Source organism: Pan paniscus, chromosome 8 (genome assembly GCF_029289425.2).
Source record: "Pan paniscus chromosome 8, NHGRI_mPanPan1-v2.0_pri, whole genome shotgun sequence".
Classification (NCBI taxonomy): domain Eukaryota; kingdom Metazoa; phylum Chordata; class Mammalia; order Primates; family Hominidae; genus Pan; species Pan paniscus.
Genome location: NC_073257.2, coordinates 56,303,626 through 56,325,649, shown reverse-complemented (window position 1 = coordinate 56,325,649; position 22,024 = coordinate 56,303,626). Strand labels below are relative to the sequence as shown.

Here is a 22,024-nt window from a genome sequence, read left to right as displayed (position 1 = left end):
ACTTGTCTTTGGTCCCTCACCTAGTAAATAGCAGAGCTGGGTACCAACGGTCATTGTTGGATCCCAAAGCAAAGTTGCCGTCATTGGCTTTCCATCATTCCTCGACTGTCTGAACTCCTTGCCTAACCTGCGGGGCCCCTCCACCCTTTCCTGCCTGCTTTGCCATCTTCACCTCTCCCTCGGCCAGAGCTCATGTGGCTCTGCCCCAGCGGCTTCCTTAGCCCCTTGCTCACCAAGCTTCACACCACCTAGGGAGCTGGACCCATGCAGGAGCTGCCCTGGGCTCTTCCTTCTGCTTGCCTAACTTGGGCCCCCACTCTTGTCCTGGCCAACTCCTCTCCATCCTTCCTATCTGAACTAAAATATCAATTTCACTTCTGTGGCCCAAGACTAAGAGACATCCTCTCTTAGTACACTCCACTATAAGTGCTCCTGTGTGGGGCTTGAACAAAGTGTCAATTGCCAGTGGACAGATAAAGGCAGAGCCTGCAGGAGTTACGTCAATCATTTGAAAAGAACATTATTTACTGATAATAGAGATTAAGGACTCAAAATGGGGTGTTGGGAGCAAGCCCCCCAAAATCAGGCCATAAACTGGCCCCCAAACTGGCCATAAACAAAATCTCTGCAGCACTGTAACATGTTCAAAATGGCCCTAATGCCCACACTGGAAGGTTGTGGGTTTACGGGAATGAGGACAAGGAACACCTGGCCCGCCCAGGGCAGAAAACAGCTTAAAGGCATTCTTAAGCCACAAACAACAGCATGAGCGACCTATGCCTTAGGACATGCTCCTGCTGCAGTTAACTAGGGCAACCTGTTCCTTTAATTTGGCCCATCCCTTCATTTCCCATAAGGGATACTTTTAGTTAATTTAACATCTATAGAAACAATGCTAATGACTGGTTTGCTGCTAATAAATATGTGGGTAAATCTCTGTTCGGGGCTCTCAGCTCTGAAGGCTGTGAGACCCCTGATTTCCGACTTCACACCTCTATATTTCTGTATGTGTGTCTTTAATTCCTCTAGCGTCACTGGGTTAGGGTCTCCCCAGCCGAGCTGGTCTCAGCAATGGGGAGTTCACGGTTTCAATCACTACCAGCTAAAACTTACAAAGAGACAGGCTCCGTGCTAAATGCTTAACTTCCCCACTTCTTTAGCCAGTTGGCAATGTGAAGGGGATGGTGTAATCTGTCCCCATTTTTCAGATGAACTCAAGGCCAAGTGGAGATGTGGTGCTCCAGCCAGTGGGCGGCACCAAGGCTGGCAAGAGGCTGGGCCAGGATGAAGTTTGGACCTTTCCCTGCAGGCAATGGGAAGCCTTGGAAAGTTTTACACAGGATAAGACAGGAACAGGCCTTTTTCTGAAAAGACCACCCTTGGGGGGCCTGGGGTAGTGAGAACTTTAAGGGAAGGGACTCACAGCCAGAAAGGTAAGGAGCACATTGTGAGCACATCCAGTGACCCAGTGAGTACCCTTCCATGGGCTCATCCTAAAGAGATAATCAGCCTAGTGTCCAAAGGTGTGTGTGTGTGAGAACACCAATTAACAAGGAGTATAGTTGTGCACCATCACCCCCAGCTAATTTTTTTATTTTTTTGAGACAGAGTCTCACTCCATCACCCAGGCTGCAGTGCAGTGACCAAGCCAAGGATTCGCCATCAGACTGTACCTGTCTTACCTGTACAAACTAGATAAATTCCTCTCTTCTCTAGGTCTCAAAATATATTGAGTTTCCTGTGCCTGTCAGAAACTGATATCCTTTTTTTTTTTTTTTTAAATTGGAGTCTCGCTCTGTCACCCAGGCTGGAGTGCAGTGGTGCAATCTCAGCTCACTGCAACCTCCGCCTCCCGGGTTAAAGCAATTCTATGACTCAGACTCCAGAGTAGCTGGGATTACAGGTTCCTGCCACCATGCTTGGCTAATTTTTTTGTATTTTTAGTAGAGACAGGGTTTCACCATCTTGGCCAGGCTGGTCTTAAACTGCTGACATTGTGATCCACCTGCCTCAGCCTCTGAAAGTGCTGGGATTACAAGCATGAGCCACCATATGTGGCCAGAAACTGATATTCTTTTCTTACCACAAGATCAGGAACTTTGTAAGGGAACTGTGTAGACAAGGTACCAGGCCAGTCATTCCCCATGTCTATCAGCTTTATAAGTCAACTTCAGTTATTTAAAGCAGTCTGGTCATATCAGAAAATATGTCATTCCAGTCAAATGGTGGTTTAAAAAAGAAAACAGTGTCTCCACTTGCGTCCTGTTTAAAAAAAATGGATTCTTACTGAGCTTATGCAAATAACTATATTGCCAAAATGTAAGAATACACACAAATAGTTTCTGAATTCTGGAGAAATCAGGTAGAGAGAAAGGTAAATGTCTCAATCTGCTCCCAAAAGTATATTTTAGGCTGGGTGCAGTAGCTCATGCCTGTAATCCCAGCACTTTGGGAAGCCAAGGAGGGCAGATCACTTGAGGTCAGGAGTTTGAGACCAGCCTGGCCAACATGGTGAAACCCCACTGATAAAAATACAAAAATTAGCTGGGCATGGCGGCAGTCACCTGTAATGCCAGCTACTTGGGAGGCTGAGGCAGGAGAATCACTTGAACCCAGGAGGCAGAGGTTGCAGTGAGCCGAGATCACACCATTGTACTCCAGCCTGGGCAACAAGAGCAAAACTCTGTTTCAAAAAAAAAAAAAAAAACAGTATATTTTACCCAATTTCTGTGACTTACAAGTAGCTCAAAAGAAATAAAGTTTTCTTGATTCCGCAAAACAAAACATGAAAAGAATCAGCAATGTTTCAAACAAATAGACATAAAAATCATTTCACTCCTCCATCAGTTCAGTCCCATGTAATTAATTCTTGTTCTGCTTGATGTTGAGTTAGTGATATGGTTTGAATCTGTGTCCCAAATCGCATGTCAAGTTGTAATCCCAGTGTTGGAGGTGGGGCCTGGTGGGAGGTGATTGGGTTGTGGGGACAGATTTCCCCTTTGGTGCTATTCTCATGAGAGTGAGTGAGTTCTCATGAGATCCGGTTGTTTAAAAGTGTGTAGCACCTCCTCTCTCTCTCTTCCTCCTGCTCTGGCCATGTAAGATAAGCCTGCTTCCCCTCTGCCATGATTGAAGGTTTCTTGAGGCCTCCCCAGCCATGCTTCCTGTACAGCCTGCAGAACCCTTGAGCCAATTAAACCTCTTTTCTTTATAAATTATACTTTCTTTCAGGTATTCTTTATAGCAGTGCAAGAATGGACTAACACAATTAGTGATCTTCACGAACACACCAGTTTTTTATTAGTGTTCTGTAAGTTTTTACTTAGTCTAATGATATGATCTACAAAGCGGTCAGAAACCTCTATTCAAGAGTATAATTCCTGGTTCTTTCCATGAATATCCTTGAAGACATAACACTCTAGGATTTGCACAGAGCTAAAAGCTCTATACAGAAAAGCATCAGATTAAAGCAATTCACTACATGTACCAAGATATATCAACTTTTTAGAAATCTCATACAATTTTGAAATAATATTCGTAACATATTTATGGTATTGGGCTCTTTGCAGGCTTTCACAGGCTGAGCCTCTGTGCAGCCATAATGCTGCATGGAAGCCACATCATCACTTGCATGGCCCCTCCAGCCAGTCGGGCACCTGAGATGAGAACTGCACCCAACCCAGCACCTCAGCTCAGCCCCCAGCAGCAGCCCCACCCTCTGCAACTGGCTTTTGTGCTGCTGCACCTTGGTAGCTAGCTCTGATGGCCCAAATGGCAACCACTGCAGCTGGCATTGCTGCAGGCTCTACTGTGGGGCACACACTGGGGGCTTTAGTGGAAGAAATAATGCTGAGCCTCCAAGGCCTGGCCTCACTTACCAAGAACCTCAGGGAACCCGGCCAGCACAGCAGCAGCAGCCTTGCTTCTGAGATGAAACAGTTTTTGGAGCATGGCCAGAACCAGGATGACATAAAGCTCTGTGAGGTCTCAATGAGGTGCTGAAACAGTGCAGATTTGCAAATGGAATAGCCTAATCAAGAAGTCCAAACTGAAGAAATGAAAATGGCTCTCATGACCAAGTTAATTTAGCATAAAATATAATTGACAGTAAAGGTATAAAGTATAAAACCACCAGTTAAAATTCTCCTCTGTCATTCATATCTTTCCTGCTTCAGAATTACAGTGGAAGAGGGTGTTCTCAATGTGTAGAATTTCACTGAGATGGTATAGAATTTTGGGCTGGACAAATATTTCTGTGGTTTCCTTAAACGAGCTGTTGTAATTTTATTGTTTGAGCGTTAATTAGAATAAAGTGATTTTCTCACCACCCCCCACCCAAAACAAAATTAATATAGGCATGCTGGCTCACATCTGCAATCCTAGCACTTTGGGAGTTCAAAGCTGAGGACCTCTTGAGCCCATGAGTTTGAAACCAGCCTGAGCAACATGGTGAAACCCCATCTCTACAACAAATACAAAAAAATTAGCTGAGTGTGGTGGCATGAACCTGTGGTCCCAGCTACTTGGGAGGCCGATGTGGGAGGATCGCTTGAGCCCAATAGTCCAGGCTGCAGTGAGCCGTGACTGTGCCCCTGCACTCCAGCCTGGGTGACAGAGTGAGACTCTCAAAAAAAAAAAAAAAGCGTACATTCATGCAAATACGAATCAAAGAAAGTTAAACATTTCTTTCTTTTTCTTTTCTTTTTTTTTTTTTTTTGACAGGGTCTCTCTCTGTCATCCACGCTGGAGTGGCAGTCACTGCTCACTGCAGCCTCCACCTCCCAAGCTCAAACCATCCTTCCACATCAGCCTCCCAAGTAGCTGGGACAACAAGCATCAGCCACCATACCCAGCTAATTTTTTAGTTTTTTGTAAAAACAGGGGTCTCACTATGTTGCCCAGGCTCTAAACATCATTTCTTATTTGTCATTGCTCCCGATATGATTCTAACGTACCAGGCCTGGAACAGTGGGCTCACACCTATAATCCCAACACTTTGGGAGGCCAAGGTAGGAGGATCACTTGAGTCCAGGAGTTGGAGACCAGCCAGGGCAACATAGTGCGACCTCATCTCTACAAAAAAAATAAAATAAAATAAAATACAAAAAATAAACAAAATTAGCCTGGTGTGGTGGTGCATGCCTGTAGTCTCAGCTACTAGAGAGACTGAGGTGGGAGGGTCACTTGAGCTCAGGAGGCTGAGGCTGCAGTGAGCCAATATTGCACCACTGCACTCCAACCTGGGTAAGAAAAGGAGATCCTGTCTCAAAAGAAAAAAAGCCCTGAAAGAATTCACTGCCACCAGACCCATCTTACAAGAAATGTTCAAGTGACTTCTTCAGTCTGAAAAAAAAATCGCTAATGTGAAAAAAATGGAAGTATAAAACACACTAGTAAAATTAAATACATAGAAAAACCCGGAATGCTCTAATACTGTAATTGTGGCATACAATCCACTCACAATTCTACTATGGAGCCCAATAGGCATGAGACAGAAATTTAAAAATAATAATAACAATAAGTACTGCATTTATTCACTCCAAGAAAAGTGAATAAATGCAGTAATTAAAGGTGAAGTGAGAAACACAAGTTTTTCTCTGCTGCAGGCAAGGGTATAGACAGGTCGTGGTGACCTAGCCTGCAGAAATGAACTCCAGACACCCCCAAGCAAGGTTAAAAGAAGAAAAACAAATTCCTTTACTGTCTCTCCTGTATTGTACTATTAGTTATGACTATGTTTGCCAATGCTTGTATTTAGTAGGATTTGCAAAGTTCCTGTTTTTCTTTTGATGCAGCTGCTAGCCACTAGCTATGCAAGGCCACAGGTTATTGCCAAGGTCAGCAGTTATGCTATGGATTACATGACTAGTCACTGTAAAACTCACTGCCTTTGTTTTGCTTTTGAATGCTAGCCTATATAAGCTAAACTCTGTTTTGTTCAATGCTTAGTTTTTGGATGTGAATCCACTAAGCCGGTGCGTGCCTTAAATAAACATCCTCTTATATTCCCCATTTCGATCTCTCTGGTCCTCAGTTTACCACAACATTTTGGCAAGCCAGCCAGGAGTGGAGAAGACAGGCTTACTATCTCCTTTGCCTGTTGGGCTGGAGCCCCGGGTCAAGGGAAAACTGTGACCCCAGGCGTGGCTGGGAGAACTTCAGCCCAGAGGGGAGATAGGCTCTCCTGTGACCCAGTGCCCCTACCCAGCAGTGCAACAGAACCTGAGAGGGGCTACAGGAGGATTACCAGGAGCAGCATGCTTCAGGAACCACGGTGAGGTATTGGGGCCCAAGGCAGGACCTGTTCCATAAGGACAGAAGGGGAGCCTGATCACCTCCTGGGGTGTAACTCATAATCCGACCCAGAGAGGTAGGGAGCAGTGAGAGTGGCTCACCAATTTAGATTAAACTCACACCCCAACCAACACAGGATGCGAGAGTGGCTCACTAAGTTGGTTAGGAAAAGGAAATTGGAGGTGGTGAGAGTGGCTCACTACCCTAAATAGGAACACAGGAACTGGGAGTGGGGAGGTGTGTGAAAGTGTGTGAAAGAGACAGTTTCAAAAGGAACCAATGCGGGGAGTGATGTGGGGAGTCATAAATCTCTTAGCGTGCACTGTGTGCTCCAAGCAAAGTGTGGGGCTGACCTGGACTAGTGGCAAGCTGCATGCAACTAATAGGAGCTGCCCCACAGCTCAGAGTTGTGGTGGGAATAAGAACCCCTCCAAAGCTAAGCGGCATCTGAAAACTCCCTCAATAGGAGACAGTCTGGTCAGCCTGAGGCAAAAGGAACAGTGAGTGTACTGCGCCACAAAGGGAGGAATGGAAGGAAAGTCATCAAAACCCACTCCATTGGAGTGCAAGTTACAGACCTTTAAGAAATATTTTGCAGGGGATTATGGAGTTAAGCTGACCCCCCAAAGGTTGAGAACTCTCTGTGAATTAGAATGGCCTCCTTTTGGTATTGGATGGCTGACCAAAGGACTATAGACAGGGAAATAATTGGCCATGTATTTAAGGTGGTGACAGGGGTCGGAGGACAGCCTGGGCATCCAGATCAATTTCTTATATTGACTCATGGTTAAATATAGTACAAACAAGACTGGCCTGGATCCAGCCCTGTTTAGCAGCTTATCGGAAAACACTTGTGGCCTGAGCTGAGCCAAAAATGAAAGTAAGAGCAGCTTCGCTGGCAGACACAGAGTTAAAGGGAAAGTCCCAGAGGAAGCAAAAGAAGCCAGTCTTGCAGGAGCTGCCAGAAGGAGCAGAGATTCTTCCTCCATGTGTTCCACCCTTTGCTGAGGCCAACAGCCCCCCAAGAACGAAATTCAGGAGCTAGCACACCCCAGGTTTCACCCCAAAGGGAAGGATCGGAGCCTCGAGAGGCCAGGGAAGGAAGTCAAGATAGTCAAGCAGGCCGTCTCAGATCTGACCATGCTCAAGCTATGCAAGTGCCTCTCAGGGAGACATGAGGACCCATTTATTGTGATGACCAAGGCCAAGTCCAGTGGGGGGCAATGGACTTGCATCTATCAGCCCTTTTCAACCACTGATCTCTTAAACTGGAAACACCATACTCCCTCCTATATGGAGAATCTCCAAGCTCTTATAGATCTGATGCAGTCCATCCTTCTGACACACAATCTAACCTGGCCAAACTGCAGGCAGCTTCTTCTCACACTGTTTAACACTGAGGAACACAGGAGAGTAACCCAGGCAGCTCTCCACCGGCTTGAAGCCCATGCACCAGCAGACACAGTGAATGCTCAGGCATACACTCTGGGCCAGTTCCCAGACCAAGATCCCAGCTGGGACCTGGAAGATGTGACCCAGCTTCAGCATTTGCAGAGGTACTAAGAGGCACTTCTGCAAGGGCTAAGGGATGGTGGAAAAGAGGCAATCAATATAGGAAAGATCTCAGAGGTGCTTCAGGGAAGTGATGAGAGCCCTAGCCAGTTTTATGAAAGACTCTGTGGGGTATACCAGCTTTTCACCCCATTTGTCCCTGAGGCTGTTGAACAACAGCATATGGTAAATACATCATTTATAGGACAGGCCCAGGGTGACATAAAGTGAAAGCTTCAGAAACTGGGAGACTTCTCAGGCATGAATGCCACCCAGCTTATAGAAGTGGCCACTAAGGTGTATGTTAACTGTGACCAGGAGGCAAAGAAGGAAGCAGATCAGAGGCTTAAGAAAAAGGCCAATTTGTTGGCAGCAGCCCTCATAGAAAGAGAGATTAGTAATGTGAGAGGACATGGACACGGACGTGGATGTGGAAGAGGTCTAGTTAGACAGGGATTCAAGAGCTGACCAAGGCTAGAGAAGGATCAATGTGCACAATGTAAAAAGAAGGAACACTAGAAGGATGAATGTCCAAAAGGCAATGAGGGAAATGGCCAAGGCTGTGAGACAAAGAGGCCATCGGCCAGGGGCTGCTGCACCCTAGAGGAACCAGATACTGATCTAATCAGGCTGGCAGGGGCTGAAGGATATGAGGACTAGGACAGACCAGGATCATTCTCATTGGGCCTCCAGGAGCTTATGGTCACATTAGAAGTTGGAGGACAATTGATGGACTTTATGGTAGATACTGGGGCTGAACACTCTGTAGTAACTCAACCCTTAGTGCCATTATCCAAGAACTATAAAACTATTGCAGGGGCTACTGGAGTCTCAGAGAAGAGGCCATTCTGCCAGTCAAGGAGGAGTGTTATAGGAGGATGAAAAGTTCAGCATGAATTCCTATAGCTCCTAAACCGTCCAGTTCCCTTGTTAGGGAGAGACCTACTTCAAAAACTGCACGCAGAGGTTACTTTTGGCCCACAGGAAGATATGACTTTAAATCTAAGTCACCCGAAGGCCATGGTGTTAATCTCTATCATCCCACAGGCTGAGGAGTGGAGACTTTATGGAAAGAAACTACAGGCACCAACGCAGCCTTGTACACAGGATGAAGAGAAATTATTTCAGTTAGTTAGAGAAATTCCTGGAGTTGGGCTGAAGACAATCCATCTGGGTTAGCTGTAAATCAGGCACCAGTAGTAATAGAATTAAAACCAGGAGCAACTCCTGTTCGGGTTCGTCAGTACCCAGTTCCCCAAAAGGCTGTATGGGGCATCTGTAAACACTTAGAGTGGCTCTATAAACATGGCATTTTAGTCCAATGCCAGTCGCCCTAAAATATTCCACTTTTACCAGTACAAAACCTGCTGCCAGGACCAAGGTCTGATGAGTATAGACCAGTGCAGGACTTGTGTGTTGTGAACCGGGCCACAGTAACCATCCATCCAGTGGTACCCAACCTGTATACTTTAATAGGACTTATTCCAGCAAGTGCTACCTGGTTTACAGTCTTAGAATTAAAGGGCGCTTTCTTTTGTATCCACTTGGCACCAATTAGTCAGCCTATCTTTGCATTTCAATAGGACAAAGAAGCTACACAGTTCACCTGGACTAGGCTCCCACAAGGGTTTAAAAACTCTCCCACAATCTTTAGGGAAGCATTGGCCTCAGACCTCAAGGCCTATACCCCACCAAATGATAACTGCCCCTTGTTACAGTACTTGGATGACCTTCTTGTGGCAGCCCCAAACCGAGAGGACTGTTATCAGGGAAACCAGGATCTCCTCTATCTCCTGTAGAAAGCAGGTTACAAAGTATCTAAAAAGAAAGCCCAAATTTGCCATGAAGAGGTTAAATATCTAGGTTTCATAGTGAGCCACAGGGAATGCCGGCTTGGCTATGAGTGAAAGCAAGCCATTTGTGTGCTTCCAACCCCAACCACCCGACATCAAATAAGAGAATTTTTAGGGACAGCAGGATTCTGCCACATCTGGATTCCAAATTTCCCACTGATGGCTAAGCTGTTATATATGAAGCCACAAAGGGGGGAGAAAAGGAGCCCCTCCTTTTGGAAACTAATCAGGAAATAGCAGTCAAACAGCTCAAGGAAGCTTTAACTCAGGCTCCAGCCTTAGGACTACCAGACATAACTAAGCCTTTCTTTCTATATGTTCATGAACGAAAAGGAATGGCTGTAGGGGTTCTGATTCAAGTGATAGGGTCATGGCATCACCCAGTGGCATATTTATCCAAACAATTGGACTCCATGGTGCTGGGATTGCCTCCTTGCCTTAAGGCATTAGCCGCCACCATCTTGTTAACACAAGAAGCTAGCAAATTCATTTTAGGACAGCAGCTAACCATCTGGGTGCCACATTCAGTTTTAACTTTGATGGATCAAAGAGGGCATCATTGGTTATCAAACCAGAGGATGACTCAGTACCACAGGCTTCTGTGTAAAAATGCTTACATTATTTTAGAAAGAATGAACACCCTAAACCCGGCTACTCTGCTGTCAGTTGAACCAGGAGCTCCCCTCCATGACTGTGTCAAAACAGTAGATGCAGGTATTCTCCAGTTGGAAAGATCTTACAGACAGACCCCTCAGAGACCCAGATGTCAAGTACTTCACAGATGGGAGTAGTTTTGTGCTAGAAGGGGTTCAACATGCCAGGTATGCAGTGGTAACATTGAACTCAGTATTAGAGACTCAGCCTCTGCCTACTGGAACATCTGCTCATGCCAAGACCAACTCAGTCGTGGAGACCATAACCCAGCGGCACTAGAGGAATTAAAGACAAACACACAGAAATATAGAGTGTGCAGTGGGAAATCAGGGGGCTGACAGCCTTCAGAGCTGAGAGCCATGAACAAGGATTTACCCACATATTTATTGACAGCGACCCAATGATAAGCATTGTTTCTATAGATTATAGATTAACTAAAAGTATTTCTTATGAGAAACAAAGAGATGAGCCGAAACAAAGAGATAAGCTCTGGCTAGTTATCTGCAGCAGGAACATGTCCTTAAGGCACAGAAAGCTCATGCTATTGTTTATGGTTTAGGAATGGCTTTAAGTGGTTTTCCACCCTGGGTGGGCCAGGTGTTCCTTGCCCTCATTCCAGTAAACCAACAACCTTCAGCATGGGCATCGTGACCATCAAGAATATGTCACAGGCCTGCAGAAATTTTGTTTATGGACAGTTTTGGGGCCAGTTTATGACCAGATTTGGGGGCCTGTTCCCAACATGTTACCCCTTTTTGTGTTTGCAAGATGATAAAAGCAAAGACGGCTTTATCACACTGAGCTACTTCTTGCAGGAGTCAGGAGCCACATCTGCAGACTGTATAAAGACAACACAGATTAAAAGCACAATCATCATTGAAATCACAAAGCCTTCAAGTGTTTTTATCTATTTTAATGGGTTACTAGCTGCTAATCCGTCTGCAGCTCCTTCAAGCATTCCAGTTCCTGGCATTAAGGTCAGGTGTGCCTGGGATACTTTAAATACTTGTTCTTTTAATTTTTCAACATCCAAAGACAAGTTTGTAGAGTGTTCTTCTGGATGCTTTTTTTAATTATTTCCCAAATTTTTATGTTATTAAGAGCCATTAATAGTTTCCACAAATCCTTATGTTTAGCTCCTACAGTAGGCCATATCATTTGAGGTTGAGGTGCCACTATACCGCCATGTTTCCAGATAATAGGAACTCTTGACGTACTTCTTACCATTTCTACCATCTGACCATTTCGTTTACACCAGCTGAACATAGTGTGGCCGTGGTATGCAGACTGACAGGTGCAATTCAACCTAAACATCCCCTTAGGGGACCAATCAATAATGATTCCATAGGAATCATTGCGCAGCACCTCTGCCTGTTCTGCAAATGCAATGTTCCCAAACAAGTACATTCATTATTTCTGACCAGGTCCAATTCTGTTTACAAATAGGTTTTTGAGGGCGATATGCCTCAATTATAGGAGCATATTTATTATGGTAAATACTGAGATCAGAAAGCATGTGTAACTGTGTCAAAGAGTGATTACATCCAGGCATTATTGCCAGCCAAGATTGATAAATATGCCCAATAAGTATAATTGTTCTCTGTGTCAGCCCTTGCTAAAGGAATACTCATGGCAATGGTGATCACCGCTATCATAGCTATCATTAAATTACGCATTATGACTGGTTGCCACACTTTCCTCAGGTTCTCTTCCACCATCTGTGACAGCTTCTTGATCTGTCCCCAGGTAGGTGGCTGTGTTCGACAGATGTTGCTTGTGACAGTTGGGTCCTCCTCGCATCAGTCTTGACATGGCTGCAACCGGGGGGGTCCTGGGGATCCTCCCAGAATCTCTTCCTCAGCATCTGGATCATGATAAGATTTCAGGTGTCTTGATGGTATCCAAAGTGGCTGCTGGTTCTGTCCTAGAGAAACACAAGCATAACCTCTACCCCAAGTTATTATTTTACCTATTTCCCAACTTTTTGTTATCGGATCTCTCCACCAAACCAGTTGTCCTGCTTCTGCCTTTGCAGTTGGTTTCTGTAGATGCTGTTCAGCTGCCGATAGCATCTGGCCTTTAGGCAGGCTCAAAAAATTTAAAGTCAATAATGCTAGATTCAACTGCATATGGGGTGTCCTGTAGTCCCTGTTTCTCCTCTTTTGCTTTTTCAACTGCTGTTTCAGGGAGAGATTCATTATTTCCACTATGGCTTGTCCTTGAGAATTATAGGGGATGCCAGTAATGTGCTTAATATTCCACATAGAGAAAAATGTAGCTAGAGCTTGGCTACTATAGCCTGAGGCATTATCTGTTTTAATAGAAGCTGGAATGCCCATCACTGCAAAACACTGCAAAGGTGACATTTAACACAGGCAGAAGACTCTCCTGATTGGCATATAGCCCAAAGTGAGAAAAGGTGTCCACACATACATGTACATAAGCTAGTCTCCCAAACGAGGGAACATGTGCGATGTCCATTTGCTAAAAAGAATTAGGTTCCAATCCTCGAGGATTAACTCCTCCTATAAAAGATGAGGAATGCACCATTTGGCAAGTTGGGCATCGCTGGATAATAGCTTTAGCTTCTTTCCAGGTAATGCTGTATCTGTGTTTGAGACCAACGACATTAACATGGGTTAAATTGTGAAAGTGCCTGGCATTAGATATTGTGGTAGCAACTAGGTGATCAGCCATCTGATTCCCTGCAGTCAAAGGTCCTGGAAGAGGTGTATGAGCCCTAATGTGAGTGATGTAAAAAAGGTGCATTCTACTCCTAACTGCTATTTGTAATTGGGTAGATAAAGTCATCAGTTGCTCATCTGTATGAAATCGCAACTGAGCATTTTCAATTAACTGTGTGGAATGAACCATGTATGAAGAATCAGAAATCACATTAATAGGCATATTAAAAGTAGTCAATACCTCAATTACAGCTACAAGCTCTGCTTTTTGAGCTGAAGTATAGGGCGTCTGGAAAACTTTACCTTTCAAGCCAGAATAAGAAGCTTTACCATTACTAGACCCTTCCGTAAAAACATTCTCAGCACCGTCAATTGGTTTAAATTTAGTTATTTTAGGCAGAATCCAATTCGTTAATTTCAAAAATTGAAACAGTTTCATTTTAGGAAAATGATTATTGAGAATACCCACAAAGTCAGCTAAATGGATTTGCCAAGTAAGACTATTTTATAAAAGCTTGCTGTATTTGTGTCTTCGTGAGTGGGACAATAATTTTTCCAGGATCATATCCATGTAATTTAACAATCCAAGTTCTCCCATTTCCTATCATAGTAGCGATTTCATCCAAATAAGGAGTTAGAGTCTGTGAATTAGTATGTGGAAGAAAAAGCTATTCTACTAAGTCCTGCTCCTGGACAATAATACGGGTAGGTGAATGCTGAGTTGGAAAAATTAGCAAATCTAGAGTCTTCTCTGGGTCTATTCTATTTATTTGGGCTTTATGGACGTGCTTTTCAATTCGCTGTAACTCTGCCTCAGCCTCCTTTGTTAATTGTCAAGGGCTAGTGAGACTAGAATCTCCTCTAAGGATAGAAAATAGATTACTCATGGCACACGCAGGAATGCCTAAAGCACGTCGCATGCAATTACTGTCCCCTAGTAATTTTTGAAAGTCATTTAATGTTATCAGTTGATCCCTATGTATGGTTACTTTCTGTGGCACAATGGTAGTGTCATTTACTAAGGTACCCAAGTAGGAGTAGGGAGTAGTAGTCTGAATTTTGTCCTGAGCTATAATTAAACCAGTGCAAGAAATCCAGTTTTGCAAGTGATCATAACCTTGGAATAATATTTCTTGAGTGGGGGCAGCACAAAGTATATTGTCCATATAATGAATAATGTAACACTGTGAAAATGTTTTACCAGTAGATTCAATTGCTTGCCCTACATAAGTCTGGCAAATTGTTGGACTGTTTAACATGCCTTGTGGCAACACTTTCCAGTGAAAATGCTTAGCAGGCTGCAGGTTGTTCACCGCAGGATTTGCAAATGCAAATCGTTCACAGTCTTGCTCAGCTAAAGGGATAGTAAAGAAACAGTCTTTTAAGTCTATGACTATTAAAGGCCAATTTTTCGGAATCATAGCAGGAGAAGGCAGTCCTGGCTGTAATGTCCCCATAGGTTGTATAACTGAATTAATGGCTCTTAAGACAGTTAACATTCTCCATTTACCTGATTTTTTCTTAATTATGAAAACTGGAGAATTCCAAGGGAAAATGTTGGAGCTACATGTCCTTTTTCTAATTGTTCAGTAACTAAGTCCTCTAAAGACTCCAGTTTATCTTTACTCGGGGGCCATTATTCTATCCAAATTGGCTTATCTGTTAACCATTTTAAAGGTATAGGTTCTGGAGGCTTAACAATGGCCACCATCAAAAATGATATCCTAAACCTTGGCAGGAACTTTGTCTTTCTCTGTGAAGCGGTTCCTTCAAAACTTGCAAATTTTTTTCTAGTCCCATACCAAGGACATACCCCATTTCATGCATCATATGTTGACTTTGAGGGCTATATAATTGCTCTGGAATTAGAACTTGTGCTCCCCATTGTTGTAATAAATCTCTTCCTTATAAATTTATAGGTAGAGAAGTTACAATTGGTTCAATAGTCCCAGGTTGTCCATCAGGCCCTTCATAATGCAAAATATAACTACTTTGATATATTTCAGGGGCTTTATCAACTCCAACCATGTTAAATTGAGCAGGTTGAATTGGCCACATGGACAGCCAGTGCTGTAGAGAAATGATTGAATTGTCCACTCCTGTATCTAGCAAACCTTTAAATTTCTTTCCCTGAATAGTTATTTCACAGGTAGGATATTTACCAGTAATTTGATTCACTCAATGAGCTGCTTTGCCTTGTTTATCTGTGTTTCCAAATCCTCCTGTTTGTTTAATTTCACTTTTCCCCATTTCCACATATGGCACAATCAGGAGCTGTGCTATACGCTCTCCTGGCTCTGCTTTCCAGGGAACAGAAGTAGATATAACAATTTGAATTTCCCCATTGTAATCTGAATCAGTGACTCCTGTATGTACTTGCACTCCTTTTAAATTTAAACTAGATCTACCTAGAAGTAATCCTATCATCCCCGCTGGCAAGGGTCCACAGACCCCTGTTGGAACTTTTTGCAGGGGTTCCCCAGGCAGAAGGCTCACAGCTTTTGTGCAGCATAAATCTACTGCAGCACTACCGGCTGTGTTGGGGGACAGATATTGTACAGGGGTGAGGGAGTGGCCTCAGCCGGAAATGCCCCAGTAAACCAACAACCTTCAGCATGGGTGTCATGGCCCTCATGAACATGTCACAGGCCTGCAGAGATTTTGTTTATGGCCAGTTTATGGCCAGATTTGGGGGCCTATTCCCAACATGCTCAAAAGGCAGAATTAATAGCCCTGACAAGAGCACTGTGTTAGCAGAGACAAGAAGGTTAATATTTACACTGATTCTAAGTATGCTTTTACTACATTGCATGTACATGAAGCTATATACAAAGAGAGAGGACTTTTAACAGCTGGAGGCAAAGAAATAAAGTACAAGGAAGAAATTCTACAGCTCTTGGAGGCTGTATAGGCTCCAGAAAAAGTAGCTGTAACGCACTGCAGAGGACACCAAAAGGCAGGGATGCCAGAAGCCAAAGGAAACAGAAAGGCAGACAGAGAGGCAAAGCAGGCAGCAATGATTACACCGCATTTTCAAGAGGAAGCCTTAGCTATGCCTCTCCTGCCAGAACCTCCTCTCCAAGGGACCCAAGTTATACTCCAAATGAAAGAGCCTGGTTTGCCCAGGAAGCTAGAAAATATATTAAAGGAAGGTGGTAGAAATTATTCGATAAGAGATTAGCCATTCCAGTGATGTTAGCTCCTAAGTTTGTGAAGCAAATTCATCAAGGAACTCATATGGGAAAAACGGCACTAGAAACGTTACTGAAATGCCATTTCTATGTGCCACAGCTCTCTGCTATCACTCAAGCCATTGGTGAACAATGCTTAACCTGTGCTCAGAACAACCCATGACAGGGGCCCACTTGGCCCCCAGGAATTCAGGAAGTAGGAGCCACGCCTTGTGAAAACTTGCTTATAGACTTTACCGAACTGCCCCGTGCTGGAGGCTGTCAGTATATGCTACTGCTTATTTGCATCTTTTCAGGATAGGTTGAGGCTTTCCCCACCAAAACAGAAAAAGCACGAGTAGTGACCAAAGTACTGCTAAAAGACATTATCCCCAAGTTTGGACTGCCTCTATCTTTAGGATCAGACAATAGGCTGGCATTTGTAGCTGAAATGGTGCAAGATTTAACAAGACTATTAAAAATAAAATGGAAGTTACACACAGCCTGTTGGCCGCAAAGTTCAGGAAAAGTGGAACGCATGAACTGGACACTCAAGCAGCTACTGAAGAAATATTGCCAAAAAACTCATCTGAGATAGGATCAGGTCTAGCCTATGGTCCTCCTCTGAGTCAGATGCACCCCCACCAAACAACTAAGAATTCACCATATGAGATTTTGTTCAGTCGGCCTCCCCCAATCATAGGTCAAATTAAAGGTGATCTCCGTGAACTAGGAGAATTAATCTTAAGAAAGCCAATGCAGGTTTTAAGGACAGCCTTGCAAAGTGTCCATAGTTAGGTACATGAAAGAATACCTATAAGCCTGACAGACCCAGTACACCCCTTTAAACCTGGAGATTTTGTTTAGGTTAAGAAGTAGAACCAAACTTCTCTAGGACCCATATGGGATGGGCCCTATACTATAATCTTGTCCACTCCCACTGCTGTTAAAGTTGCAGGTGTTGTGCCTTGGATCCACCACAGTCTGCTGAAACCGGAAGCTCAGGACAAGTGGACCAGCCAGCAGGACCCAGATCATCCAATTCAGCCGATCCTAAGACGAGACCAAGCTGCTGTTAAAGACAACCAGCCTGCTGTGGTCACTCCGGAAGCTGACCAGTCTACTCATGGCTGAAGCTTGAGGAGACAACAAGCCCTGCTCTAGTCATACACCGGAAGCTGACTAGTCTATACATGGCTGAAGCTTGAGGACTCATCAAGCAAGTAAAGGTGGTTAGAAATCTTAGGACTAGTAGTTTTCCTTGTAATACTAACTGTTTTCCTATTGTTCTGTTGCTGTACTCAACCTCCTCCCCCTCTTCTGTCCTTGCTGGATATGAATATGCCATACATTGTTTTGCTGTTGTTACCCCCCTTAACCATGCTAGAAGAAGCACCTATAGAAGGGTGTCCCCACTGTACACATACTACCTGGTCAAGGAACAGTATAACTATAACTCTATTGTACCATACTTATAAGTGTACAAGGACTCACTTAAGAACTTGTACTTACAATCAGACCATCTATTCAGTCTGTGACCCAGAGGATGGCCAGCCTTATGTATGCTATGGCCCTAAATTTTTACCTGGTGAATGGTTTGAGATTCATGCAGAGTCAAAGGAAGGTCCCCTTTTAAAACCAGACCAAGTTCCCTCTTTTTTACCAAGGGCCTATTTCTCTGTACTTTGATGCCTGTCAGGCAGCATACCTAGACTCACCTGTCTGTGGTAACTTACCTTTAGAAAGATACTATAGAAATGACTACAAATATGTATGCATGCCAAGAGCAACTCCACCTTGTTCCCCTGGGACCCCAGAAAAACATTGTCAGTAATGCATATCATGGCACCCTAGCACACAACAAAGGCCATTTATGCTTACTGAAATGCCGGTAAACCAGATTATGAAACAAAAACCTGTAATCCTGTAAACTTCACCATTCTAAAGCCAGACCTACCCATGTGGACTGCAGGTTGCCCCATACATGTCTACATACACACATACCCAGCAACTTACCTATATGTTATCAAAAAAGGAACCCGGAGCCGTCCAGCCCAGCAACAGTTCCAAGTCTTTAAGTCATTCTATAAGCATGTAGACCAAAAGTTACCAGAGCCTCCTCCTGTAGCCAAAAATCTGTTTGCTCAGTTGGCTGAAAACATTGCTGGCAGCCTAGGCATTTCCTCATGTTATGTTTGTGGAGGAACTAACATGGGAGACCAGTGGCCTTAGGAAGCAAAAGAGTCAATGCCACAAGATAATTTTACTCTGACTGACTTTTCCCCCGAACCGATGCCCACAAGTTCAAGCGTCTGGCTCTTAAAAAGTTCTATTAGGCCAGGCGTGGTGGCTCACTTTGGGAGGCCAAGGCGGGCAGATCATGTGAGATCAGGAGTTCGAGACCAGCCTGACCAACATGGAGAAACCCCATCTCTACTAAAAACACAAAATTAGCTGGGTGTGGTGGTGCATGCCTGTAATCCCAACGACTCAGGAGGCTGAGGCAGGAGAATCGCTTGAATCTGGGAAGCTGAGGTTGCAGTGAGCTGAGATTGCACCATTGCACTCCAGCCAGGGCAACAAGAGTAAAACTCCATCTCAAACAAACAAACAAACAAAAAAGCCACTTCTATTATCAGGAGATACTGTGTTGCTTACTGGGGAAAAGCTTTTACAGACCCAGTAAGAGAATTAACATGCTTAGGACAGCAATATTATAATGAAAAACTAAGAAAAACTTTGTGGCGAGGTAAAAATAGTTCCAAATCACCTCATCCAAATCCATTCTCCTGCTTTCTCTTCTGTAAATCACACCTGCTATCAGCCTGAAGCTTTTTGGATGTGAATCCACTGAGCTGGTGAGTTCCTTAAATAAACATCCTCCTGTATTCCCCATATCGGTCTCTCTGGTCCTCAGTTTACCGCAACAGGCATGATAGATTTGTCATGAACAATAATAGCTATAGCAACCTGTCAAGAGGTAAGTAATATAAATATATGTAAATTCAGACAACTAAAAGTCAAAATGGGGGGATAGAGTTAAAGTGTAGAACTGGTCTTTTTTTCCTTTTTTATCTTCTTTGTGATCGAAGTTTAGTTGTCATCTGTTTAAAATAACTTGTTATATCTGTAAGATACATTTTTTGGTTTCCTCACGGGAACCACAATGCAAAAAAAAAAAAATAGATTCACTGCAAGTAAAAAAAACAACGAATTAAAACATACTACCAAAGAAGATCACATAGCCACAAAAGAAGACAAGAAAGGAAGACAAAATTACAAAATCACCAGAAAACAAACAACAAAATGGCAGTAGTAAGTCCTTTCTTATCAATAATTAAACAGAATGTAAATGGACTCAATTCTCCAATTAAAAGGGTTAGAGTGACTGAGTATATAAAGAAATAAGACCCAACTATATGCTACTACAAGAAACCCACCTCACCTCTGAAGACACGCATAGACTGAAAGTGAAGGGATGGAAAAAGATGCTTCATGAAACTGGAAACCAAAAGACAGCAGGACTCACTATACTTAGATCAAATAGAATACAAAATAAGACTGTAGAAAGACACAAAAGCGGTCACTATATAATGATAAAGGGATCAATTCAGCAGGTGGATATAATAATTATAAATTTGCATGCAACACCAGAGCTCCCAAGTTTAAAAAGCAAACATCAATAGGTCTGAAGGGAGAGATGGCATGCAATACAATAATAGTAGGGGACTGTCTCAGTAATGGATAAATCATACAGACAAAAAAATCAATAGAGTAACATCACAATTAAACTGCACACTATACTTAATAGGCCTAAGTAACATCTACATAACATTTGCCCAAATGCTGCATAACACACATTATTTTCATCAGCACATGGAACATTTTCCATAATAGACCACACCTTAGGCCACAAAACAAATCTCAATAATTTTTTTTTTTTTTTTGAGACAGAGTCTCGCTGTTACCCAGGCCAGAGTGCAGTGGCCTGATGTTGGCTCACTACAGCCTCTGTCTCCCAGGTTCAAACAATTCTCCTGCCTCAGCCTCCTGAGTAGCTGGGATTACAGGTTCCTGCCACCATGCCCAGCTAATTTTTGTATTTTTAGTAGAGACAGGGTTTCACCATGTTGGCCAGGCTGGTCTCGAACTCCTGACCTCAAGTGATCCACATGCCTTGGCCTCCCAAAATGATAGGATTATAGGCATGGCCACTGTGCCCAGCCTCAGTAAATTTTAAAAAGTAGAAATCAGGCCAGGCATGGTGGTTTACACCTGTAATCCCAGTATTTTGGGAGACTGAGGCAAGAGGATCACTTGAGGCCAGGAGTTTGAGACAAGCCTGGCAACAAAGTGAAACTCCATCTCTACAAAACATTTTAAAATTAGCTGGGCATGGTGGCACATACCTGTAGTCCTAGCTACTCAGGTTGTTGAGTGGGGAGGATCTCATAAGCCCAGGAGGTCAAGGCTGCAGTGAGCCATCATCATGCCACTGCACTCCAGCCTGGGCAACAAAGCAAGACCCCGTCTCAAAAAAAAAAAAAGAAGTAAAAATCATATCAAGTATCTTTCCTAACTACAATGGAATAAAACTAGAAATCAAGAAGAAAAGAAACATCAGAAACTTCACAAACACATGGAAACTATGCAACATGCTCCTCAGTGACCAAAAGGTCAATAAAGAAATTAGGAAGAAAAATTTAAAATTTCTTGGACAAATGAACAGGGAAATACAACATATCAAAATCTATTGAACACAGAAAAAGCAGTACTAAGAGGGAAGTTTTTAGCAATAAACACCTTCACCAAAAAAGCAGAAAGACAGGCCAGGCACAGTGACTCATGCCTGTAATCCCGGCACTTTGGGAGGCCAAAGTGGGAAGTCTGCTTGAGGCCAAGAGTTCGATACCAGCCTGGACAAACACAGTGAGACCTCATCTCTACAAAAATTTTTAAAATTAGCTGTTGTAGTGGCACATACCTGTAGTCCCAGCTACTCGGGAGGCTGAGGTGGGAGGATCACTTGAGCCTGGGAAGTCGAGGCTGCAGAGAGCCATAATTGCACCCCTGCACTCCAGCCTGGGTGACAGAGCAAGACTCTGTCTCAAAAAAGAAAGAAAAAAGAAAGAAAGAGTAGACAGACTTCAAATAAAAAATCTAACAATGTGCCCCAAGGAACTAGAAAAGCAAGAACACACTTAATCCAAAATTAGAAGGGAAGAAACAATAAGTATCAGAGCAGAAATAAATGAAGTTGAGGTAAAAAATATATATATACAGAATATCAACAAAATAATTAGTTTTTTGAAAAGATAAAATCGACAAACCTTTAGCAAGTCTAAGGAAAAAAGAGAGAAGACCCAAATACATAAAACCAGAAACAACAAAAGGAGACTAAATAACTGAGACCACAGAAATACAAAGAAACATTAGAGACTATGAACAACTATACAACAACAAATTGGAAAACCTAGAATAAATGGATAAATTGGACACATAGAACCTGCCAAGTTTGAACCATGAAGGAAAGAAAACATCAACAAGCCATAACAAGTAATGAGATCAAAGCTGTAATAAAGTCTCCCATCAAAGAAAAGTCCAGGTGGCTTCACTGCTGAATTCTACCAAACATTTAAAGAACTAACACCAACTCTACTCAAACTCTTCAAAAAAATGAAAAGGAGAAAATACTTCCAAACTCATTCTATGAGGCCAGCATTACCCTGATATCAAACCAGACACACACACAAAAAAAGAAAATGAGAAGCTAATAACACTGATGAATGTAGATGCAAAAATCCTCAACAAAATACTA

At 43.3% G+C, this 22,024-nt stretch overlaps 1 pseudogene; it reads left to right on the top strand.

Annotated features, from left to right (window-relative positions):
• Positions 1-3,601: 3,601 nt before the first annotated feature.
• LOC100984439 (coiled-coil-helix-coiled-coil-helix domain-containing protein 2-like) lies at positions 3,602-4,197 on the top strand (annotated as a pseudogene).
• Positions 4,198-22,024: the final 17,827 nt, after the last annotated feature.